The sequence below is a fragment of the Periplaneta americana genome, chromosome 9 (genome assembly GCF_040183065.1).
Source record: "Periplaneta americana isolate PAMFEO1 chromosome 9, P.americana_PAMFEO1_priV1, whole genome shotgun sequence".
Taxonomy (NCBI): Eukaryota; Metazoa; Arthropoda; class Insecta; order Blattodea; family Blattidae; genus Periplaneta; species Periplaneta americana.
In genome coordinates this window covers 144,506,343-144,528,028 of record NC_091125.1, presented here as the reverse complement: position 1 = coordinate 144,528,028, position 21,686 = coordinate 144,506,343, and positions in this window count along the sequence as shown.

Sequence of the window (21,686 nt, the reverse complement as noted above, 5' to 3'; positions counted from 1 at the left end):
AAGGGCGGCCGGGTAGCTCAGTTGGTAGAGCAGCTGGCTATGGACTGGAAGGTCCGGGGTTCGATCCCAGGTGGTGACAGGATTTTTTCTCGTTGCCAAACTTCCAGAATGGCCCCGAGGTTCACTCAGCCTCCTATAAAATTGAGTACCGGGTCTTTCCCGGGGGTAAAAGGCGGTCAGAGCGTGGTGCCGACCACACCACCTCATTCTAGTACCGAGGTCACGGAAAGCATGGGGCTCTACCTCCATGCCCCCCAAGTGCCTTCATGGCATGTGACGGGGATACCTTTACCTTTACCTTACTTCCATTCTGAATGTATAAATCATAAAAATGGCCAAATGTACTCAGATTTTTTGTATCACACTCTTCAATTACATACAAGAATAAAGGCATTTCACGCAAAGTAAGGTATTTCGCATATCCTGTGTCACGTTTCAACGTTCGTAAATCTACAACACTAAGAATTCAGTTTTACTCTTCTCCCAGAGGAAAATGTGCTTCAGTATTTTATCGTCCATTAAAATCCGCCTCTCTCGGCCGGGTTTGAACCCGGCAACTTCGGATTCAACGAGCAGCTTAGTACTCGCAAAACCACCGAGTATAGCTATAGCTGCAATAATATTCATGTACTATGTAGCAGAGAAAAATGACAATGACGTTTTCTGTTTATTAGGCACACAGACAATTAAAACTGTTTGAACCATTAACACACGTACTCGTGCAACAGTATGTAATCTAGATGGTAATTTATCAAAACAAAGAACAACTTGGAAAGCCTGATTAAAATCCCACAAGGTTCACAAAATTGAATTTATTCAAAGCTTTGAACGCCAAAGGATAATAGCATGATGTAGAGGACAGGGAAAAGCGAGGAAGCTTACATGAAGAAACGAAGCCATAATTAATCTGATACGATGGGAAAATGATAGAAGAAGGCATTCGGGATGCAGAATATCCTAAATTGAAATACGAGCTTTCCAAATAATAAATCAGCACGATAGAATTTATACAGATGCTCACGTACGGACTACATCACAAATAAAAACACTGGGGAAAAAAAGGGAACAAAACCAATACATCCACAGATAAAAAGACTTAAATGGTCTGAATACTTTCGCAGAACAAACAAAAGCTGAGAAGCACAACTCATACAAAAGTAAATAAGAAGTGTTGTAACGATAACAGTATGCTGATGATATTGCAATGATGGAAGGTATGATCGGATGATGATGATGATGATGATGATGGTGATTGTATTTACAATGGTTGTCAGTGGACTTATTTTCTGACTTTAGACCTACTCATTGCGAAATTTTATCCATCGGAAATAGATTTAGATTTATTAATAATAACCAGGGAAAGGATTTATATGTAAATACATATTTACTTATAAAGCTAATATAATTTATATTTTGCATTATCTTTATGTTTCACAATGTGTAGGGTTGAAAAATCCTACTTTTATTTTCCATATTTTTCCATATTTTAGAGTTTAGTACATATTTTCGTTAATTTCCATATATTTTCCATATTTCATATAAAACAGTCCATATTATATTAGGTTTAACAATAAAACAAAACAAAATTCCATTAACTTTTAAAAATACATTTCAACAATAGAGATTTAAACACATGTTCAGTAATCCCTTTAACATCAGAGTTATTTGAAAATTAGCAGTCCTATCAACAATGGGAAAGTAAGTTACAAAACTGTATTAATTTAATTTAAAATTTTTAACAGACTTCAGTTGTGCAGCTCAACAGTTAAATGCCAGTCAGAGTACACATAGGTTCAGTTTTGTAAATCATACTATAAAGACGGTAAATATGCCAAAAGTACGTCATTCAGTCAATTTAAAATCAAAACTAACAAGTTACATTTCAGAATTTAAAGAAGATGGTTTATCAACTGACAATAAAATATTATTTTGTAATTTGTGTCAGTGTGCAGTATCATCTACACAAAAGTTCCTGGTGCAACAACACATTACAACTAGTAAACATCAGGCCAACAAACAACTAAATTCCAAGCAGAGACAATTGTTTTTAACACAACCAACAACATCGAATGTAAGATCTGAGTTTAACATCGACCTGTGCCGTTCTCTCATCTCTGCTGATATTCCTCTCTACAAACTAAAGAATAAGGTCTTCAGGGAATTCCTTGAAAAATATACTCAACATACAATCCCGGATGAGTCAACACTTAGGAAGACGTATGCTCCATCCATCTACGATGAGACAATACAGAAGATAAGAGATGAAATTAAAGATAGTTCAATTTGGGTTTCCATTGATGAGACTCCCGACAAAGAAGGTAGACTTGTTGGTAATGTAGTTATCGGTTTGTTAAGTGAACAATATTCTGAACGAATTCTTTTACATTGTGATGTTCTAGAAAAGTGCAATAACAAAACTATAGTTAAACTGTTCAACGAAGCTATGGGTATCCTGTGGCCAAAGGGTATTATGTACGATAATGTGTTATTCTTTATTAGCGATGCTGCCCCTTATATGGTCAAAGCTGGACAAGCATTATCTGTTGTATATCCTAAATTGACTCATTTTACTTGTGTGGCGCATGCATTTCATCGTGTGGCAGAAGTGGTCAGAGACAATTTCCCTAAAGTAGATTTGTTGATTTCATCAGTGAAAAAAGTATTTCTCAAAGCTCCCAGTAGAGTTAACGTGTTGAAAGAAATGTACCCTGAAATTCCATTGCCACCAAAGCCAATTTTAACTAGATGGGGTACATGGCTAGAAGCAGTTGAATATTATGCCGAACATATAGACTCTATTAACAATGTTCTCCTTGCATTGGACTCTGAAGATGCAGTCTCAATTGATACTGCGAAAACAGTTACCTGTGACATAAGTGTGAAGAATGACTTAGCTCACATTCAGCATACATTTTCATGCATCATAAAAACGCTCAAAAGTCTCCAAAATAGGCACCTTTCACTATCTGAAAGTTTTGAAATTATAAATAGTACTGTGGAACAACTGAATCGTGGTAGAGGTAAAGTTGCAGATGCAGTAAGAGCTAAGGTGGACACTGTACTTTCAAAAAACCCTGGATATGAAGAACTACAAAAGGTTGTTGCTGTGATGAGTGGTGAATCAACAGTGAAGATTAACTTGGACTTATCCCCAGCAGACATTGTGAAATTGAATTATGTACCAGTTACTTCTTGTGACGTCGAACGCTCTTTTAGTCAGTATAAATCTATCCTCAGAGACACTAGAAGAAGATTCACTTTTCAGCACTTGAAAGAAATGTTTGTAACCTATTGTTATGGTAACAGACAATAAAAATTGTGTTTTGTTGAAACTACATTGGAAGATAAGGTACGTCCATTATATTTTTTGTTTAGTTTGATTAAAATGTACCAATATTTAACGTACATAGTCATTTTTTTATAATTTTAAGTCCATATTTAATTCCATATTTTGGTAAAAATCCATATTTAATTCCATATTTTGGTAAAAATAACTACATATATATTTACATATTTCATATATTTTTAGTCCATATAAATCCGTTCCCTGATAATAACATATACATAAAAACGTTACATTAAAATACCCCGAAAGAGCAAAGCTCGTGTTCGGGGAAGGTTCCGTTACATAAATATACATACTTTGTAGACAAAATACTTACGAAAAAAGGTTACATAAAGAAGATAATAATAAAGTTAGTAATAACAATACTAGTAATAACTGAGTGAAAAAATAGACGATGTTGAGATTGGTGGATTAATATTAACTTATTAGTAGTATAATTAGTACAGGTCATGCTGATATAGTAGCCAAGATAAGATAGAAAAAATATACTTAGCATAGAAATAAACTTGTTTTATAATACATGGTACATAATATAACACAGGGAAGTCATCATCATCATCATCATCAGCCACATGGTTTAAGCCTTATTTGGCTCTATCCGGTCTCATGAAGTATATAAATTTTTAAATTACAGGGAAGTCTGTCGTATAAATTTTTTAATTCTGGATCTGAAAATTTAATTGCTTAAAGTAGTCAATTCTGGATGACATTTTATTATCGAATTATATAGACGTGGACCATAATTTGTACTGTGTAGTAAAGCAGCAGATGTGAAACATTTAGGTTCAACTAAATTAAGAATTTCATTTCGTCTTATATTATGATCATGTGCCTGAGCTACAAATTTCATTCTATAATGATTGTAAGTTCTAATTTCTTTTAATATATCCAGAAAATCTGGTTTTATCCACAAAATGTTAGTTCCTTAAAGCACAGAACAGCATGAGATGTACAGTAAGGAAATGAATCTGATTTCTTTCTTATATTAAATAACACAGCCCTGCAAAATTAAGGATCATAAAAACTTTTCTAAAAAAGTATGCTATATTTTTTATAGTTTATGGTTTATGTTGCATCCAAGTCTGAACTCAGATTTTTTTTCTCTTTTACGTACCATTTTTCTGCAACACGCATTGACAATTTTAGCAATGTGAATGCAGCGTTATTGAATTTAATTTGGAAACGTGATGAAGTGAAACATGTCCTGTGGCAAATATTGAAATTATACTCTTACATCCTTCCCTGAGTCCTCTTCTTTAGATGAAATTTTCTTTCTTTAATTAATCAATTTATATCAATTCACATATTTTGTTTTATTATACTTCGATTCTGTATACAGAAAATTTTTGTAATCAGTTAATATCATTTATACTAGTATTAAGCAATATTTTGATTGTACTTTACAAAAACTATTACATTGTCATAATTAACAACTCACATTTAGTCTAATGTGTTCTATCGATGTGTTCTCTTCATGATGAAGTTACGTTTGTTGCTTTTCCTCTTGTTTATTTTATTTATTTTATTGGGTTATTTTACGACACTGTATCAACATGTAGGTTATTTAGCGTCTGGATGAAATGAAGGTGATAATGCCGGTGAAATGAGTCCGGGGTCCAGCACCGAAAGTTACTCAGCATTTGCTCGTATTGGGTTGAGGGAAAACCCCGGGAAAAACCTCAACCAGGTAACTTGTCCCGACCGGAATTCGAACCCTGGCCACCTGGTTTCGCGGCCAGACGCGCTGACCGTTACTCCACAGAGTTGGACCTTTCATTCTTGTGTGAGGTTCAATTTTACTTGAAGCAAGTAAAGCGATAGGTTTGGAAGTAAATCCCGAAAAGACAAAGTATATCTTGTGACCAGAATATTGTACGAAATGGAAATATAAAAATTGGAGATTTATCTTTCGAAGAGGTGGAAAAATTCAAATATCTTGGAGCAACAGTAACAAATATAAATGACACTCGGGAGGAAATTAAACGGAGAGAAAATATGGGAAATGCCTGCTCTTATTCGGTTGAGAAGTTTTTGTCATCTAGTCTGCTGTCAAAAAGTCTGAAAATTAGAATTTATAAAACAGCTATATTTTGTTCTGTATGCTTGTGAAACTTGAACTCTCACTTTGAGAGAGGAACAGAGATTAAGAGTGTTTGAGAATAAGGTTCTTAGGAAAATATTTGGGGCTAAGAGGGATGAAATTACAGAAGAATGGAGAAAGTTACACAACCCAGAACTGCACGCCTTGTATTCTTCACCTGACATAATTAGCAACATTAAATCAAGACGTTTGAGATGGGCAGGGCATGTAGCAAGTATAGGCGAATCCAGAAATGCATATAGAGTGTTAGTTGGGAGACCAGAGGGAAAAATACCTTTGGGTAGGCCGAGATGTATATGGGAGGATAATATTAAAATGGATTTGAGGGAGGTGCGATATGATGATAGAGACTGGATTAATCATTCACAGGATAGGGGCCGATGGCGGGCTTATGTGAGGGCGGCAATGAACCTGCGGGTTCCTTAAAAGCCCTAAATAAGTAATATATTAAGGCTCCGTCTTTTGAATATTAGGACGTAAATTCCTCTTCTCTACTCCTGTACCAATGAAGAAATGTTCCTGCCGTAAGTAAATTTATTTATTTCATTCTGGAGCGGAAGAGTTCACCCTTTTCCTTGGAGTAATCCTAAATCTCTTATTAAATCACTGAGTAAATTAGTAAACTCTTCAGGACTTTCAATCTTTACATCACACAGACTTCTAGTTTATGTTTCTGGTCCTTATCAACTGGTTAGTACAAAATTTTACATTAGAGCACTGGGCTATGGATGTAGTAAGATCACTAGTAGGCCTATATTAATAATATAAAACATTAAATATAGTTTTGTGTTAAAATGGTGTGTGATGTGTCAGTTTGGATGTCATTTCTGGCTTCAGCACACAAAAATACACAAAGGAGAGCAAAAATTTGTTTAAAGGTTTTCTCATCGCAGGCCTGTGTAATTATACTAATTGATACTAAAGACGTCAAATAGCGTCAAGAAATGCCACTTTTTATATAAAAAGAGAAACGAAAAAGCGTAGACTATTCTTCACACAAACTCAGTCTGGATCGTTTCTGTTTGTATTGTCACAGATTGCCTTTGAAGTATCTCAATACTAGAAACCAACCAGTGCAGTTCTCCACCCAATCTCTCCTTACTTTTTTAATGTCTCACTGCCTGTATAAAATCCTTATCTTATTTCTATGTCAGATCAGAACATTATTCCAAGAACTCAGTGGCCTTGAATTTGATTCTTAACTATCAAAATAGATGTTTCGTCTATCACTGACTCCTTTAATATTGTCCTCTGTAGTCTTTCTATTGAATCTGGGATTCGTGGATTCAGATCCGGTTGAATCTCTGCATCTACACCAGCACTAAATGACGCAATAAATGAAGTTAACAATGAAGCTTACCGTCCCAGGTTTCTCTGTGCACAACATGAAAACTAGTGAAATGTCCTTTTGTGTCTACCATGAGGGACAGGCCAAGAAAAGTTTTAATGAGGTATGTAGTTTTCTCCTGTACACTGCTTCAATAACTGTGTTCCATCCAGTATATTAAAGAATTGTGTTTGTTTCGCAGACAGTTGTCCGGGACAAAATAAGAACAACACAGTAATCAAATTCTTAATGGCAATAAGTGCTCAGAAACATTTCTTCAACATCCTACTTTTCTCCATCAGAGATCTGTGCTCTTGTGATTAATAAATTGTTCAAAATAGTGTTCTTCAACAATTGCAATAAGCTTATTTTATGATTTTGGTATAAATACATTTAGTTAAAAATGTTTATGTGTCAGTAATCTAATAATTATGATGTAGGATTGAAGTTAATTTGCAGAACAACTTAAGTCCTGATGATAATTACATTTTTTATGACCTGAAGAAGAGTGCAAAAGTATGAATTTTTATACTAAAACTATTTCTCTTACATATCTCTTACATATAAAAAATTATATTGTAACAATATTGGTTCAGCGAGGCCAAAAACGGTTTTCTTTATTTTTATCAAAACTACCAGGCATATTGATATATAAAATGAATTGTAAATTACTTCTAGGGACTTACGTCGTTTTTCAAATTCACCATTCAAATAAATTCGCCATCAGTAGCTGATAAAGGATATTAATTATTTGCATGTTATCTCGTAAAATATTATTCAACAACTCTAAATGTGAAAATCTGAAAAGTTTGGTGCAGTTGTAGACTACATCGTGAATATCGCGCTTTAAAACGAGACGATTTTGTATTGCTTTGCAAGTTCTTTGAATCTCAGCTCCCGCTTTAAGAAGCTCCATCAAGTTACGCTCCTATTTAGCAGTTGTTAATTAAATATTGCGATGGTTCGGTTTATCTGAGCGGAAGAGCGAGACGAGCGACCGTCAGAAGCCGTCCAAGTAACTCAATACGACCTGTATGGTTTCTGCCAGAGACTGAACAGTCAAATCATCCAGCGAGACATAAGCTGGCTTCTGCTGTAGCGGATACGCAATAATCTCTTTCGCATTGTGCAAAGAGCGTGGTAAAGATACTGTGCAATTTCAGGACGCTCTTTCCAGACCTGCAATTAAGACGTCCTCCTTTGAGATCCCGGAACCAACTGTTCTGTAATCATCATGGCCCGGATTTTGATGACATATCTTTTTTTTTTCCTCATGCAGTATGCATTGCTCTCAAGTACTAAAATCCTGAACACGAAACTCTGGTTATAAAAATATTAATTCTATTGTGCATTTTTCGTTATATTTTTATTTTTCAAGTTTTAGGTCATTTTTTCAAGTTTTAAGTGATTTTTGGTCATTCTTCTCGCATTTTACTTCCTTTTCTGGTCCTTCTCTTTCTTTATCTTTTTTTTTTTTTGCAGAATATTAAATTAATTTAAATTATTAAATTATTTAAAATTTATTTTTAATCTAACGAAATAAATGGAAGTTTGATCAGTGGCTCGACAATATACAGTAGTAGCAAAAAAACCGGACCGACCCTTGTAGCTGATTTCATAGTCACAGATTAAAATTTTGCTAGTCACAAAACACATCCATCTTGTATAAATAATTGTAACAATGAAATTTATTGCATTTATTCGATTCTTACCGTCCTTTGTTTCCTTCAGTGCCTCAAACTTACAGACGAAAAAACTTTGAGAGTTTTATTTCCATCTGGTATCAGTATTACATTTCTACCTCTATTCGGCAAAGATAACTGCGTATTTTTACATTAAATAGCAGTACATACCTCTGGCTTCACTATCCATATTGAAATTACCACAGTTTGACACAATACACAGCATAGGATTCTTTTGTATCAGCTACAAGGGTCGTTCCGGTTTTTTTTGCCACTACTATACAAAGGAAATATCCAAGAGAGTGTGCTATACCATGCATTCTCTTAACCCATTCAGAAACTTCCTCCCGCCAGAATTAAAACAGACTTTAGTGCAAACCCTCGTACTACCACTGTTTGACTATTGCGACGTAATACTTACAGACTTGACAACTGAACTTTCGAACAAGCTGCAGCGTGTGCACAATATGAGTGTCAGATTCATCAGCAATGCTCACAAATTTGACCACATTACAACCTCGTTCAAATCTTTATCCTGGCTGCAACTTAGTAACCGTAGAACACTTCATTCGCTCTCTCTTCTGTTTCGAGTTCTCCACACTTCTATTCCAGATTATCTTCGTTCCCGGTTTAACTACTTATCCTCCAATCACAATCTAAACACCAGGTCACAGAAGAGCCAAATCCTAGTAATTCCTACCCATAGAACATCCCACTATTCATCCTCTTTTACTGTCTCAGTCCCCCGTGAATGGAATTTTCTACCTAAGAAGATTAGGGGCTGCCAGACAATAACCACTTTCAAAAAAAGGCTAAACGATTTCTTACGGGCGCAGTCAAATTGACGTTATAATTGTGATCGAGTTTAATAATTTAATTTAATTTAGGTATGACTATAATTACTACTACTACTATTATTATTATTATTATTATTATTATTATTATTATTATATAATTATTTTATTGGTGTTGTGAAAATGAAAAGAATTGTCATTGTATTATATTAATTATGTATTGTATTGTATTAATTATGTTATATTCATAGCATTGTAGTAATTTTCTATCATACTGGATGAGTGGAAGAGAAGGCCGAATGGCCTTAACTCTGCCAGTTAAAATAAACGATTATTATTATTATCATCATCATCATCATCATCATCATCATCATCATCATCATCATCATCATCATCATCATCATCATCATCATTATTATTATTATTATTATTATTATTATTATTATTATTATTATTACTATTACATGTTGAGAGGCTGTGTCTTAGCTATACTTACTGTTGTCGCTGCAACCAATTTTCCTATTTCCAATTTTTCTTGTAGTAACTTAATATAAACTTTTAGCTTTATACAGGCTGGAAGTGAAATAGCCTTGCAGATTTTCTGAGCGAACAGCTCATGTTGTAAGAAGCAAAATGCCATAGTATCATATTGGTGGAAAGTTCATAGTTTTTTAAAGAAAAAGAAATGTTTTCTTTTTCTCAAAGATTAACAATCTCTTATTCGGTAACTACTACAAGTAGGATCGTGATTTTCTCCATATCGATAGGAAATCTAATAAAGAATAATGTATCCTTCTGGCGTATTTCAATAGCGTGTACGGTTTTAGTGTAAATTTAATTTTAAAAACCTCTAATTTCAAGCAACTGCACGATGCGACCAGGTTGCAACGTCGCGTCAGAGAACACTCATCTAGCGAGACACAACGAGTTCGTTGACCTCATACATCTGTATCACGAGTAGAGTGTGTTAGCTGCGATGTTGCCGGACTGCTGAAACTTCAAACTTAATTTTATAATTAACAGTGCATTTAATCACAAAACATAATATAGGTTTTATATTCGTTTAGATGTACCTACCCTAACGTCCCTTTCAATCTGCAAGGTTATTTCACTTCCACCCTGTATATGCGAGAGAAATTTTAACATACCTATAAAACTGATTAAGTTATGCATTAAAATGTTAAGCCATGCAAGCACAATACCAGCCAGTAAACTGTAAGTTTATCACTCATTATCTCAAAGCTCTATTTTTCACAGATGCTTAAGCCATATCCTCCACATTTGTTTCAGATAATCGCTTTTTTTTTTCTTAGTAAGATCAACAAACTGCTGCTCAATCTTCAGCCTCTATTTTTAACAGAAATTGAAAAACCAAGAATACAAAGAAAAATTTCTTTAATAATTTAAACCAGCGGTGGCGAAAATGTAATCGTGCGCCGAGCCACTGTGTAACCTGCAACGTGCATAAAACCTAAGGAGGGAGGCGGACACCCGAAGGGGAAGTGAAGCAACTGTCCGACTTATTAACGGTTTTTCATTTTTCTTACGTTAAGCACTTACATATAATTTTATACAGTACAAGGCTACAAACTAATGTTAAGTACGTGTAACGAAGGAAGAAATGAACAAGAAATGAACAATATCAAAGCCTAAAATTAACTGTCTTCAGAATGTCTCTGCGACAAAGTTTCAAAATCAGGAATTATGTCACTTACTGCCAGTCATAGTTGATCACGAAGGTAATTGTCTGTCAGTCGTGATCTAAATTTGATTTTTACTATTTTAATTGTTGAAAATAATTTTTCACAAGTTGTAGCGAACATGGGTTCAACAGAGCAAGCGAAAGAACGAAGCTTCGGATATTTATTTTTTGGCAAAGATTTGAAAGTTCAACATTTGTCAAGTCCTTACATCTAGCTTTCATTTGACATCGCATAGTAAATCAGTGAGTTCAAATTGAAGAGCTAACCGCATTATTCGTACATCTGCTGAAAAAGGGTCGACGTACAGAGATGATGATGAAGATGATGAAGATGATGATGATGATGATGATGATAACAATAACACTTAACCTTTTAATGTTTCATCAGTAACATGTAGTATAACGCCGTTTTATGTTATACAACCGTTTTCCTCGTAATACTTGTGAACAAATCATTAATTTAATATTCTCATCCTATTGACAGCAAAAAAATGCGTTCTCCCATCCTACTTGGAACCTTCGTACATGGTTTCGAGAGAGACATATGCCACTCGCAGGTCAGAGACAAATACAAATGGAACGGAGTTTGGCTCCAGTGAGTGAGAGGATGAGGGTTGTCGGAGGTTAGAAGCAAGCGAAATGCACAGCTATCACTGCTAGCCACAATGTCTCGCGAGTCACGCTCTCGCCACGGCTGATTTAAACAAAAACTTATCAAGAAAATTTTTCTTCCTCTCGAAGTGCAAATATTCTGACAATTGGGCCAGGTCTTGGTTAATGCGAACGTTACTTTTAAGACAAGGATAAAGAATTACTAAAAATATTTGAAATCATGGGAGTAATTTTTATAAAGATCAGTATAAGTCGCAAGAAGAAAATATTGAAAATGCACAATTTCAAAATCTTTTTATGAAAGCAAATATGTTTGTGCGAGATCGTGCGTATTTGCTTAGTTTCCGCACAAAATCAATCCGCGGAAAGTCTAAAATTCCACATTCAGTATTCACAACCTAACACACACAACAATTTCCCTCTTCTTACCGCTTAAGTGACATATTTATTTTACTGCTTTAGACTATTAACATATTATTTTTAGAGACGTTCAATATAGTAATAATTATAAATTGGAAACTTACCTCTGCAATTTCATTCAAATTGCACTGTTAATTACAGTTTTTAAATATTTGCAAAAATTAAGTAAACTCTACAACTTCACTAAAGTTACTGTATTCGTGATGCAAGTAATATTAAGGAAGCCGTGAAAAAATCAACAAGAAAAAGACAGACGTATATCACGGCCTGCTGGAATATAGTAAACACAGAAAACATTCTAAAGCAACAATGTTGAAGATAGATATTTTTGTTTTGCAAATTTGCCGTCATTGAACAGAAACCAAGATGGAGATTTCATTGCAACTAATTAGAAATTCCTCTTTCAGGTATGTAATAAACGACCTTCGCACAAAATAATGTACGATACACGAGCGGTATGTCTTCTTTCAATTCTCGAAAATTAAAAAAGCTCAACTACGTTTCGCTTTTTCAAACTTTTCCTGGAACATGAAAACTTCAACATATCGCTCTTGTAACGCATATTACTATTACTTTTAGATTGAATAGTAATTTTGAGACACTAAGCATATAAAATGTCATCAAAATAGGGTTTAAAGATGAGGAGAAATAACATTTACAAAACCTATAAGGTTTTAATGGTGGAAGGTGTTTGTAACACCTTAACTGTTGTCTACATCATGGCAAGCCGCGTCACGCTGAAGCCAAGCACTTCCATGGTGCCCATTTTAAGAATGACGTAAGCATTCCTCGTGTTGTGCACTGTACAGTAATGTGGAAACGCTGTGAAGGTTTGGTTAGGCAATTTCTAAACACAGACCATTACAACCTGCCTTGTGCCTTACAGACTTGTTTGCCTGGACGGGAGGCAATCTAGAGAACAATGCCGCTGTCCCCACAAGTCACAAAACAGCTCTGCACAATAAACAAGTCGCTTAGAATATGACAATCTGTCATAACGTGACACGGCATACACTTTCGACTTGTGACTCAACTGACAATTTCTCATCGTAGTGGCTCAAGTTCGATTCCGGACAGATTTTGCGATAATTTTGGTGAAGAAATTCTCTTGCCATACTTAGATTGTCACAAGCAATATTATTACCATTATTATTATTATTATTATTATTATTATTATTATTATTACTTACAAATGGCTTTTAAGGAACCCGAAGGCTCATTGCCGCCCTCACATAAGCCCGCCAGCGGTCCCTATCCTGTGCAAGATTAATCCAGTCTCTATCATCATACCCCACCTCCCTCAAATCCATTTTAATATTATCCTCCCATCTACGTCTCGGCCTTCCCAAAGGTCTTTTTCCCTCCGGTCTCCCAACTAACACTCTATATGCATTTCTGGATTCAGCCATACGTGCTACATGCCCTGGATTTAATGTTCCTAATTATGTTAGGTGAAGAATACAATGCGTGCAGTTCTGTGTTGTGCAACTTTCTCCATTCTCCTGTAACTTCATCCCGCTTAGCCCCAAATATTTTCCTAAGCACCTTATTCTCAAACACCCTTAACCTATGTTCCTCTCTCAGAGTGAGAGTCCAAGTTTCACAACCATACAGAAGAACCGGTAATATAACTGTTTTATAAATTCTAACTTTCAGATTTTTGGACAGCTGACTGGATGATAAGAGCTTCTCAACCGAATAATAACAGGCATTTTCAATATTTATTCTGCGTTTAACTTCCTCCCGAGTGTCATTTATATTTGTTACTGTTGCTCCAAGATATTTGAATTTTTCCACCTCTTCGAAGGATAAATCTCCAAACTATTATCATTATTATTATTATTATTATTTATGTTAGGATAAAATCCACAAGCGATTAGGGAAAATGCGGGTATTTCACTTGAAGCAAGTAAAAAAATTGGTTTGGAAGTAAATCCCGAAAAGACAAAGTTTAAGATTATGTCTCATGACAAGAATATTGTACGAAATGGAAATATAAAAATTGGAAATTTATCCTTTGAAGAGGTGGAAAAATTCAAATATCTTGGAGCAACAGTAACAAATATAAATTATACTCGGGAGGAAATTAAACACAGAATAAATATGTGAAATGGTTGTTATTATTCGGTTCAGAAGATTTTATCATCCAGTCTGCTGTCAAAACATCTGAAAGTTAGAATTTATAAAACAGTTATATTACTGGTTTTTCTATATGGTTGCGAAACTTGGACTCTCTCTTTCAGAGAGCAACATAGGTTAAGGGTCTTTGAGAATAACGTGCTTAGGAAAATATTTGGGCCAAGATGGATGAAGTTACAGGAGAATGGAGAAAGATACACAACACAGAACTGCACGCATTGTATTCTTCACCTAACATAATTAGGAACATTAAATCCAGACGTTTGAGATGGGCAGGGCATATAGCATGTATGGGCGAATCCAGAAATACATATAGAGTGTTAGTTGGGAGGCCGGAGGGAAAAAGGTCTTTGGGGAGGCCGAGACGTAGGTGGGAAGAAAATATTAAAATGGATTTGAGGGAGGTGGGATATGATGGTAGAGACTGGATTAATCTTGCTCAAGATAGGGACCAATGCCGAGGTTATGTGAGTGCGGCAATGAACCCCCGGGATGCTTAAAAGCCAGTAAGTAGGTATTATTATTATTATTATTATTATTATTATTATTATTCTCGGTTAAGAGAAAAGATTTATAAATATTCTTACGGACTTTCATATTCCCAAAAGCTAGTTCGATTAATTAACATGTGTATCAGTGAAACATATAGCAGAGTTCGTATAGGCCAGTTCTTTGACGGTTTTCCAATTCACTGCGGGCAAAAACAAGAAGATGCACTACTACCTTTGCCTTTTAACTTCGATCTAGAATATCCCATTAGGAAAGTCCAGGAAAACAGAGAGGATTTCGAATTGAACAGGTTACATCAGCTGCTTGTCTATGCGGATGTCGTGAATACGTTAGGAAAAAATCCAACTATTAGGGAAAACACGAGAATTTTTACTTGAAGCAAGCCTAATGAGTTAGGTTTGGAAGTAAACTCCGAAAAAACAACGAAGTATATGGTTAAGCCTCGTGACCAGAACATAGTACCAAATGGGGATATAAAAATTGTAAATTTATCGTCTAAAAAGATAGAAAAATTACAATATCTTAGAGCAACAGTAAGAAATATAAATGACATTCAAGTGGAAATTCAACGCAGAATAAATATGGGAAATGCGTATTATTATTCGGCTAAGAAGCTATTGTCACCTAGTCTACTTTAAAAAAACTGAAAATTAGAATTTATAAATTAGTTATATTACCGATTGTTCTGTATGGTTGTGAAACTTGGACTCTCATACTGAGAGAGGAACAGAGGCTAAGGGTGTTCGAGAATAAGATGCTTAGAAAAATATTTGGGGCTAAGAGAAATTAAGTTACAGGAGAATGGAGAAAGTTGCATAACACAGAACTGCAAGCATTGAATTCTTCACCTAAAGTAATATGGAAATTAAATCCAGACGTTTGAGATGGGCAGGGCATGTAGCCCGTATGGAAGAATCCAGATATGCATATAGAGTATTAATTGAGAGAGCTGAGGGAAAAAGACCTTGGGGAGGCCGAGACATAGATGGGAGGATAATATTAAAAAAGGATTTGAGGGAGGTTGGATATGATAGTAGGGACTGAATTAATCTTGCTCATTTCAAGAGAGTAGCCAATTAGCTGTTAGGTAGGATAATTATTTAATTCTAATTTTAATTTCGTACACTGTTCTGATCACGAGATATAATCATACATTTTCTCTTTTCGGGATTTATTTTCAAATCGCAATCCGCACAAACAAACAGCTGATGTAACCCTCTACTATCCTGGACTTTCCTAATAGCATATTCTAGAGCAAAGTTAGAAGCAAAGGTGATAACATATCAAATAATAATAATAATAATAATAATAATAATAATAATAATAATAATAATAATAATAGCAATAAATTATTAATTTTATTATTATTATTATTATTATTATTATTATTATTATTCCATGTTAAGTACATTCTTCTCTTAATCATAAAATTTGTCTATTATTATTAATATTCTCTCTTTTGTTGTAATTCTATGCAATAAAATAATTTAATTTTGTAACTTATTCTCAAATATAGATCAATGTTGTTATGTTCACAATGTGTTTGGTATCTACCCACAATTTACTGCAGTTGGCGTTGATTCAGTATGTATCTTTTATTAGGGTACCGGATGTTTACGTGTCCCGCCGTTTGGATTTGCGAATGATAGGTTTGGATATGTTACGAAAACGTCCAAATGTTCGAATGATGAATGCTAATGATTTTTTGAAAATGGGAGTGCTACAATTCCACATAATTATTAGTACTCTGCGCTCTATTTATAACTTGGTACAGACATTCCAAAGTGCGCGAGAAAATCTAGGAGATACTGTCTTCTTCTTCTTCCTTTTGCTACATAAACTCATATATACAGCGTGAATAGTAAGTAATATCATTAATTTCACGGGGTTACTCTGAGATATTTCAAACAAAAACGTTTAATACAACTTTGCTTATTTCTGCTTCACTTTCGAGATAGAAATCGTTTTATATTAAACATTTCATAGCGTGTTTTGGGAAAGCCATTGAATTAATTCCTATACGTTAGGGGGTGAAACCATTCCGGAAGTTAACAAATGTAAATACCTCGGAATAACATTTAGCAGCGATCTCGGCTGGGGGAACACGTTACAGACACAGCGGGAAAGGCATGGAGAGCGTTACACTTTGTGATGAGGGTACTAAGAAAAGGTTCTGACAAATCCAAAGAGATTGCATATAAATCACTAGTACGTCCAGTAATGGAATATGGTGCTGCATGTTGGGATCCTTACAGATTAGAACTTATTAAGACACTGGAAAAGATTCAAAAACGGGCTCTTAAGTGTTGTCGGAAAAATTCACCATTAAAATGGGACACACTCACGGACAGGAGAACGCGAATTCGATTATGCGCACTGTTCAAAACATACAGAGGTGAGCCTGCCTGGAGAGAAATAAAAAATAGGTTGCAGCCGCCAAATTACTCTTCAAGGAACGACCACTCATATAAATTGAGGCAAAGAAGGCAGAGGACGGACACTGGAAAGTTTTCTTTTCTCAATCGTACTATCAGGGACTGGAATGCTTTACCTGCAGACTTACTAAAGGCTTTACCAACAACCAAAAATGCATTTAAAAATAGACTTAAGGACCTTACTAATAGACGGTAATTATACACAGTAGTTAAAGGGTATAAATGATATGTTGTTATTGAAGTGTTGTATCAGTGAAGAAGTATGCTGTGTCAGTGAAGTGTGTTGTATCAGTGAAGAAGTATGTCGTGTCAGTGAAGTGTGCTGTGTAAGTGAAACGTGTTCCTGTCAGTGAAGCTTTGTAGTTTATAGTGGCAGTGCAAAGAATTTGAACAGTGAAATGTTTTTGAAGTCTTAGTGAAATCAGGATAGAATCAGTGAAATGTGTCATAGTTCAATTGCAGTGAGTGAGTTGACAGCGAAATGAGTGTAATGTTGAAAGGTACTTGTGCAGATATGAACATATACTCGTGGGTTTTAGTTCGATCTTAGTTTTAAGATACAAATTAGAATATTTCAAATGTTATTTTAAGTGACCGTTTCATTTAATTTAGCATATTCCCTGTTGTTGTTGTTATTATTATTAGTATTAATTATTAGTATTAGTATTAATTGTATTTTTAATTAATAAATTTATTATTGTCATTATTGAGTGTAATTAGTTACCACTGCCACCGGGTATATACCCATTGCAGTGTGAATAAATACACACATATCAATATGCTCAGTCAGTTTAAGAGAGCAGTGTACGTCCATTTCACATGCTCCATACTTCTCCATATCTACATTTCAAATGCTTCTATTCGCTTCTCTTCACTTCGTCGTAATGTCCATGTTTCTACCCCATACAATGCTACACTCCACGCAAAGCACTTCGCTAGTCTCTTCCTTAGTTCTTTCTCCAGAGATCCGCAGACGATGCTCATTTTTTCTATTAAAAGCTTCCTTTGCCGTAACATATTATGACAATAATTGAGAAATGTAGGGTAAAGGTTGGCAATATTGTGATACGGGTAATATTGTGATAGTTCTTTTTGAAAATCTATTGCAATTTTAATGAGCGAGAGAAGGACGGGTTTGTTTAGAAACTTGTCCACGAACATTCCCTTAATACAGGCATGTCAATTCATGCCCACAGGAGCAAGCGCGCGCTTTAGAGCACAGGAGAGCCTGAGCGCTTTATAGCGGAAAGGAAAGAGACAGACGAAAGAGGTGGTATATGCCGCTTGGTCGAGCTATATTCAGGGATGGCCAGCATTGATTCAATAGATAAAGGGAAGAGAACTTATTAAAACTGTATCCATGTTAATTTTTAGATTTGCCTGAGAAGTATAAGTGCATTATAAGAATGTAAGTTTTAATTTTAATGCTCATTTTTCACAAGTTTGATGTTTTTATTCAAAAGAAATATTTTCTCAACTTTTCGTATAGAAAAGTGAAATTTTCAGGTATAGGCCTATTTATTTAGTAGCCTTACAGAATGTTTTCGTAAATCTAATATACCGTATATACGTATTACTGAAGATAGTGTATTGAAAATTTTTGAAAATATTCGCATGGAAATTGTTTGTAAGGAAATGAATTAACAGAGCAACTACTGTTACATCATAAGCAAAAGATACGTGTCCATTTGTTGTAAAGATGTCAGCTCTATAGCTTCAGCAGATTTCGAGAACATAATTTAATATTCCGATGATAGAAAGTTGCTCACAAATATCACCTTAAAAGCATAATGCAATAAGAGTTTTGTTATGTAATATTAGTTACACTTAAAACAGATACAGTACCTAGGTAACTTTGCTTTGTACTGTAATATTGTTTTGATTAGTTTATTGATTACTTTTGTAAGACTAAAGATACCATCAATATAAATTCCAACTTATCATGTCATACTCAATCTCTTTCTTTGGAATATCATTTTCTTTATGAATGATGTGTTTCATCCACTTAATACATATAATATTATACTACTATGGAATTTAAGTGAATATTCCTTCTTAACTCTCTATTATGTTATTAAGATTTAAAACACAATTGCAATATTAAGAAATCAGTGCTAGTACTTTTGTTTTACAGACAATATAGATACTATTAAACAGAAAGAAGACATATAAAAATAACGACATAAAATTTCACGTTCCGTTTGAAGTTTGTGCACCACTGTTTTCTTAATCCAAGAGGTTGCTTATACATATACACAACCCTTCCTCTTTCCATACTTAGCGCTTGCTGCCCGCGCACGACGTCAAGGTCAGAAAAATTCGGTTGCTTTGACATCACTGCCTTGATACGTTGACGCAAAAAACCGATCTTCCTCTCGCTCAGTAAAAATTTAATAAATTCTCAAAAAGAACTACCACAATATTACCAACCTTACCCTATTACGACATGAGAGGGCATAACAGATGTCATTTTGTCCACAGACAACGCCGGGCTTCGAATCCTCTTATCTATTCGGTGAGAAACCATGGAATGACTCTCCCAGAGATGGGCTTCACTTAAGGGAAGCCATACTTCAATGGAGCGAACGTCGGCCTTAATGTGAGTTACAATACGGATCAGCCTTAATTATCCCTAAACATGACTGAGCAGGGCACGGTGAGGATGAACGCATCCGGAAAATTAGCTCCGCAGCTGTGGCTGCAAGATATCAAAAACGGGTTTAGTTTCAAACTCAATCTGTTTATCATTTCTTTTCAGACGCACAACTGAAATTAATACATTGCACCCATAAATAGTCTACAGCTGCTGGCGGTACGCATAAGAGATAAGGCTCCGCTCTATCAATGCGCGAAGGCAGGGGTCAGAGAATCGATTCCTGTCTAGGGCATATTTGTGATTTATTAAAATGATGCTCTGTGGTGTCATTCATGGGAGAGACAAAGTCATGTTGACCTCGCATGACAATGAGTTCAGTTTGAAAACGTCCATACATGGAGGTCTAATACTGGACTGTAGTATCACAGTCTACTATATACAGTCGCGAAGCTCAATATGTAGTAAAAATACAAACATGGGTAGTTGCCCACCACTAGGATCGCTACTATCGCCTCATCACCACAGATCTTTCCTAGCAGATGACAAAATATGTTACACTTTCGTTGTCGTGTTCTTTTGGAAAAATTAACACCTTCCTTCTATTATTGAAATATTAAATGGATAAAGTTCATTTATTACTTTAATGAAGTATATAAAATTCTACCATAAACTCGAAGATACCTGCAAGAAATAGGTTAATATTATTTTTGTTTGTGCAAAACGAACTGAAATTTACTATAATCGCTTCACTCATTCAAGATTATAGCGCTAATGAACTATGAAACCAATAAATATTAATTTGCATTTACCTTTACAACAATAATATAATAACAATAATAATGGAAATATGAATTAATGGGAGTAACTTACGTGTACCGGTACTTGTAGTGTAGGCTTACGTAGTTAACAAAGTGAGATGAGGTTAAGCAATAATAATCACACCATAATTGGAAATAAAACGTGATCAATAAATTTTATTGTAACAGACTTACTTTTTCTACGTCTCTAGTAAAGTAACAAATAAAAATAACCACAAAATTAACAGCTATAATTAAAAACATATCCTTTGAAAAAAAAAAAGTAGGCCTAAGTTGTCTGAAAATGTACAATTATTCAAGGAATCTGCTGATACAGACGTAGAATTAGTGCAAAGCTTTTGTTGCTCAGCTGCAGGTAATAACAGAACAGGCTTATTTGAAACATCAAATAAAGTTGGAACTGCATTCCAGATTAATTTATTTTTGTTTTCATTCATAAATTGTGTGTTTTCTAAATGAAGAAAGCAAAACTTTATATTATTATAAAGATATGCTTCATTCTTTGTCATTAGATCTTCCCTGCACAAGCATCAATGCGAAATACGCGACGACCTAGCACTCGATGGAAATACGACTCAGTCCACTCAAAATCCAAAGTCGACCGTGGACAGTCTATTGTTTCTAGTTGCTAACCGCTTGGAGCCCTTTATCGCGAGATTTGCAAAAAATCACCTCAAGCTTCGCGACTGTATATAGTAGACTGTGGTAGTATTATCGCCGCGCTCTCATGGTTAACATTCGGAAGGTCTTTGAGCGGCCTCATGCATAACATTCTGCAGGTCTTTGAAATTTAATTGTATTATTGTTTTCAATTTCTTGTGTCGCCGCTCCAATCACTCGCCTCAATTACAATATTGCAACCAATATGCTGCTTCCATTATTAAATGACACCTTCTTGTCTAATCCACGTGGACTGAAACCGAGGTTGCAATGTCTTGTGCTGAGGACGAACATTAAGGTATGTGATTCAAAATTATTATTAAAAAGTTATTATTAAGAGTTAAGAATGCCAACGTACTGGATATACATTACTTGATAATAGGCGAAGTGGACATAACAAAAGAGAAGTGAACATAACAAAAGAGAAGTGAATATATCAAAAGAGAAGTGAACATATTACAAGAGAAGTGAACATATCAAGAGATAAGTGAACATAACAGAACAGAAATTAACATATAAAAAGAGATGTGAGCACATCGAAAGA